Raw genomic sequence first — 6,000 nt, forward strand, 5'->3', positions numbered from 1 at the left:
AGTCTGCGAGCCACAGTTCCGGTCTCGTCTCCCCCGAGTACTTTGTGATAGTAGTCGGGGTTAGGAACCGGGTCGGGAACGGTGCCCGTCGTATGGCGCGGCTGAAAGCCTGTGGACCGGGTGGTTCGGGCGAAGGACTCCGATCCTCCCCGCTGTCGTAGCGTCCCCCACGCCTAGGGTGGTAGCCTCGGCGCGCCCTATCGTCGAGGTGGGCCCGACGGCTGTGATGATAGCGCTCGTTGCTGAGGCGACCCGGGGCCGCAGGCGCTGTGTTGCGCGTGCGCCCGGAGTGGACCGAGGCTTCCCGCATAAATCAGGAAGTCGCGGCGTGATGTTCCGAGGGGAACCCCTGCCTTCGGGAGGCAGAGCTTTCGGCCCGTCGGACCGCGGTGTCCTCCAGGAGATTCTTGAGCTCTCCCTGGATACGCCACCCTCGGTGGTTGATGGCTCCGGCATCGCGCGGAGGAGTATTGCCGCTGCAGCCAGGTTCTGGCTGACTCCGCTAGAATCCGGCGGCGGCCTCACCCTGACATCGTCGGCGATGCGGTGCTGGATGTCCTAGGGGAGATGACGCGCTTCTCCGGCCGGGGGTTGGACCGCCCATTCCTGCTCGATGTCCCGGCGGATTGGCACAAGCGTTCCTGCTCCCTCGTCGAGCCTGGCCTGCCTCTCGCGGATTTGCTCGAGCTGTGGGTCAGGACCCCCCGCCGGGACGGGGACCACAGCTAGCTCCCGAAGGATGTCAATGCGAGGCACGGGCCTAGGGGGATCACCATTTTCCGGCATACCAAGATGGTTGCCTTCGCCGGGACCCCCTAGATCGACGTGGAAACATTCACGACTTGGGCAGCGGTCCTCGTTGTCGAGGCCGCGGCTGCCGTCGGAACAGTCGGAAAGGCGGTAGTCACATGCGGTCATGAAGTCCCGCACGGCGCTGGGGTTACCAAGTCTGGAGAAATCCCAACAGAGGTCGGGCTCGCCATCTTCCTTGGACCCCGAGGGCTCGTAGGTCGAGTCGGCCGTCAGTCGGTCCCAGGGTGACCGCACACGATACCCCAGAGGGTTTGGACTCGCCTCTAAGAGGGTGCTCACCGAAGCGGAGTCGCTTGGTGGGTCGGGCCCGAATCCAAAAGACACGAGATGGGAATCGGTCGGTACCTTTCGGTCGACGGTCGGTGACGAGGTCGCGTCTGGGACTGACTGCACCGTTGTCTCAGGTACGAGGGTGACACCCAGCAAGTCCTTTGCGAGCGTGCTGGCGTCGTGCGTTTGCTTGAGATCGGCGCGTTGCGGGGAGGCGGCGCTCGTCTTCGTCTCAGACGCGAGATCGATGCCCGACGCGCCCTCCATTGGGGCGCCGGCGCCATCGACTCGCTCGACAGCCAACGAGGTGCCGCCTCCCGCTTGGCCTTGGTTGCCCTGCCTCCTCCTTCGTCGGCGGGGGAGGGGACGGGACAAGCCCGAATGTCGTCCTTCCACCACGTGGGGAAGGCGTCGTCGATTTCCCCGCCGGCGAGCGGGTTGTCGACCGCCATTGTCGCTGTCGCACGGCGGGGGAAGGAGTATCATGTCGTAGCTGCCGTCGAGGGACATGAACTCAAGATTCCCGAAACAGAGCACCGTCCCGGGCTGGAAAGGTTGCTGGAGACTGCCCATCTGGAGCTTGACGGGAAGCTGTTCGTCAACACACAGCAGGCCCCTACCTGGCGCGCCAACTGTCGGTGTTTCGAAACCCGGGGGGTCCCTGGACCGACGAGTGAATTGTCGCCGCGTGCCCCAGCCCAGATGGGTCGACGCGAGGCGGAACACGAAGGGGGGAAAGGGAGCAGCCGGAGGGAGGCAGGCGTAAGAGAGCGGATCCCGCGGCCTTTGTGTTAGCCCCGCGCCTGAGTCGGGTGCGCTTGCAGTAGGGGGATACAAGCGTCCACGCGGGAGTGGGAGCGAGCGGCCTTGCACGAGCGCCGTCCCGTCCTTCTCTGCGCGGGCCAACCCTCTGTAAGAGGGCCCTGGTCCTTCCTTTTATAGGCGTAAGGAGAGGATCCAGGTGTACAATGGGGTGTGTAGCAATGTGCTAACGTGTCTAGCGGTGGTGAGCTAGCGCCCTAAGTACATGCCATCGTGGCAGCCGGAGAGGTCTTGGCACCCGGTTCGTGTGGTGTCGTGGCCGTCGGAGGAGCGCTGGAGCCTGGCGGAAGGACAGCTGTCGGGGCTGTCGAGTCCTTGCTGACGTCCTCTTGCTTCCGTAAGGGGGCCGAGAGCCGTCGTCGTCACAGAGCGTGCGGGGCGCCATCATTGCCTTTCTGGCGGAGCGAGCCAGATGGGACGCTGGTCTTGTTCCCCGTAGCTTGAGTCAGCTCGGGGTAGGGTAATGATGGTGCCTCCTGTCGACGTGGTCGGTCCGCGCCCTAGGTTGGGCGATGTGGAGGCTCCTCCGAGGTCGAGGTCGAGTCTGTCTTCCGTGGCCGTGGTCGAGTCCGAGCCCCTGGGTCGGGCGAGGCGGAGACCGTCGGCTGAGGCCAGGGCTGAGTCCGAGCCCTGGGGTCGGGCGAAGCGGAGTCCGTCGTCTCCTGGGGTTGAGCCCATGTCCGAGCCCTGGGGTCGGGCGGAGCGGAGTTCGCCGTCTTCCAGGGCTGAGCCCGAGTCCGAGCCCTGGGGTCGGGCGGAGCGGAGTTCGCCGTCTTCCGGGGCTGAGCCCGAGTCCGAGCCCTGGGTCGGGCGGAGCGGAGTTCGCCGTCTTCCGGGGCTGAGCCCGAGTCCGAGCCCTGGGTCGGGCGAAGCAGAGTTCGCCGTCTTCCGGGGCTGAGCCCGAGTCCGAGCCCTGGGTCGGGCGAAGCAGAGTTCGCCGTCTTCCGGGGCTGAGCCCGAGTCCGAGCCCTGGGTCGGGCGGAGCGGAGTTCGCCGTCTTCCGGGGCTGAGCCCGAGTCCGAGCCCTAGGGTCGGGCGAGGCGGAGTTTCCTATGACGCCTGAGGCCGGCCTTGGCTGCTATCAGCCTCACTCTGTCGGGTGCCTCAGCAGTCGGAGCGGCGCAGGCGGCGCTGTCCTCTTGTCAGACCGGTCAGTAGAGCGGCGAAGTGACTGCGGTCACTTCGGCTCTGTCGACTGGAGGGCGTGCGTCAGGATAAAGGTGTCAGGCCACCTTTGCATTAAATGCCCCTACGATTTGGTTGGTCGGCGTGGCGATGTGGCCAAGGTTGCTTCTCGGTGAAGACTGGGCCTCGGGCGAGCTTGACATTGTGCCCGTTGTTGGAGGGGGGTCCTCGGGCGAGATGTAGGTTCTCCGGGGTCGGCTTCCCTTGCCTGAGGCTAGGCTCGGGTGAGGCACGATCGTGTCCCTTGAATGGACCGATCCTTGATTTAATCGCACCCATCAGGCCTTTGCAGCTTTGTGCTGATGGGGGTTACCAGCTGAGATTTAGGGGCCTTGAGGGTACCCCTAATTATGGTCCCCAACAATATTAATATTATAGAACCAGTTGAGGAAATTAATTTTCCCTTGCGGAGTACATGGTGCATAAATGTTCGTAATAATCCAGGAGCATGTCGATAAATTGGAGCTAAATTCCACTGATTAAGCATAATCATTTTGAAAAATAACATTGCCTACCAATTTTGAAGTTTTCCAAATGATAATTGAGCCACCCGAGTTCCCCACCGAAGGAACAAAAGCAAACGAATCAAAGTAATTGGGACATAATTTTTTTAGAAAGGCCTCAACAAATAGCTCCTTTTTGGTTTCCTGTAAGCAAATAACATCGCAGCCAGATTCCTAAATTGCACAACGAATGCCATTCCATTTAACACTGGAATTAATCCCTCTAACATTGTGGCTCAAGACAGACCACTCAGAATAATTAACACTACTAGAATTATTCATTAAGGAAACTTGCATGTTCTTTGCCAAGAGGAAACCCATGCCCAATTACTGGGTGGGTAAACATGTGTCGATCAACAAACGATAAAGTATCAAAGCCAGAATATAGACACATCCAAGTGCCAACAATTAAACATAACATCCTAGGATTAACCAGCCAAAATGCCCAGCATTTCAAAAGAAAGTAAAATATCCCCAACCAGCACTTCTTCGACTTACTCTTTGTCTTCCTCATTATTATCTTCTTTCTTGACATTTTTGTCCTTTTTATTTGGCTTTTTTGGATAGATAGATCCTGAGGAAAACTTCTTCTTCTTCAGGTTTTTGTCAGACAAATCTTCTTCTGACATGCTGCAGAATTTTGCCCCAAAATTTTGGATAACCTTGGAGGACAGGGATGGTGGGGCCATCGAAGTTATGGTGGCACATCAGACAATTCCTTTTCGGGCATGAGCCCTGTCTGAACCCAGCTCTGGAGTCTTTCAAGCGTTTGCTCCTTCTAAGATCTGAATCCACAATAGTCGGACCAAAGACACTAGAATTAACCTCCTCCTGTTCGAAGGTCCTTTGCTGGGGTTCCTCCGAGAGAACTTTATCTAGAAATTTATCATTTGGGCAACTCTAGGGGATGGCGAATGATAGAGACTCAAGTTCCGGCTCCAGCAGCGTTGAAGGAATCTCTGACGACAGGAAGGACTTGGACCAGTTAAACGAGTCCGGCTGAAGCAGATTCGATAGGAAAAAGGACGACCATTTTTTGGGAATCTTCATAGAAATATCTGGGTTCCCCGCAAGCGCAAAATAATTGGCTCAAATCCGGTAGAACTGAGCAGACCTTTTCCTCTCCATGTGCAATTGGAACACTGGATCTGGTTGCCAATCATGGGCGAACATGTAATTCATTTCCACATTGTGCAAAAAATGATTATTATGGCCCCCCTCCTGAGCTTCTAGGGGCTGGCCATCATCCATAGCATGGGGGTCCAACTGAATAACTGGGCCATCAACTTCTTGTGGCCCATTCATAGGAGCAGCACCTAAAGCAAGGACAGCAGGCACATTAACCGGCACCACAGGCCCAACCAAAAGATGGTCCTCTAAAATCTAGCCATTCTGAAGAGGCGCGCCCTGGTTGAGACCAACAGAGCTATCCGACGATAAACTAGAGTGCTGGTTGCTAATCTGTTGCTCATCTGGTTGAATGTCATGTTGAATCTGTTGTTCAGATTGAATATTTGCAATCCATTGGTCCCAATCTCCCTGAATATTTTCATCAGGCTGGGCCTGAACATCACCCCCAACGGAACCGGTGGGAAGTTGAGGTCGAGTCCAGCAGGAGGCAAAGGTTGACCCAGACCAAAAAAAGCGAGAGGAAGCTGTTGACCATCCTCCGGAGCCACCGGCACTGGGTCCTCATCTTGAGGTTGGCCACCAAGCATATTTTGTTGAATGATTTCACACTGCACCTTCCAGGAAGCCCCAATGAATCCTTCTGCTTCAGAGAAAACAATAAACTGGGGGACTTCTTCAAGAGACGTGACGCGGACCCTAAGCAAAGTCCTGGTGACATTATATCTATCTTCCTCCCACATAATCAACCTGCCAAAAGAACCAATGGCTGCTTGCAAGTACTCCGAAGAGCGATAATCCAGAGGAAAGCCCAATAGCATCAACCAGCACTCACGATTAAAAAAAGAGCCCGGTGATTCCATGCATCATTATGTCATAAAGCAGTGAAAGTAGCATCAAGGTACTGTTGAGGACCAAGCAAAACAAGATTATCTCTCTCAAGAACACTTTGAAATTGCACCAGAACCTGACCCAGGTGAGAGCGCTGAATATCTCTCGCCCCAAGCCTCTGATGCTCAACTAAGTATTCCCTAATCACGGGAAAAAGGACCTCATGTTCTGGTAAAGGATGAATATTTATAATCGCCCAGTCCTCATGCATTGGTGGAAGCCTCCTAGAGACTGACCTAGACATAATCTCACGGTACTGCACTGCCATGGCGCTGAAGCCCGGCGGCAGGAAAGGCTCCAGGTCCACACGTCGGTACGCCATTGCAAGAGGGTCCGAAGATCGCCAATAGATGACTGAAGAAGAAGCGGTTTGGGGTTTTGGTGAAGT

This window comes from Zea mays, chromosome 3 (assembly GCF_902167145.1).
Source record: "Zea mays cultivar B73 chromosome 3, Zm-B73-REFERENCE-NAM-5.0, whole genome shotgun sequence".
In the NCBI taxonomy this organism is placed as follows: domain Eukaryota; kingdom Viridiplantae; phylum Streptophyta; class Magnoliopsida; order Poales; family Poaceae; genus Zea; species Zea mays.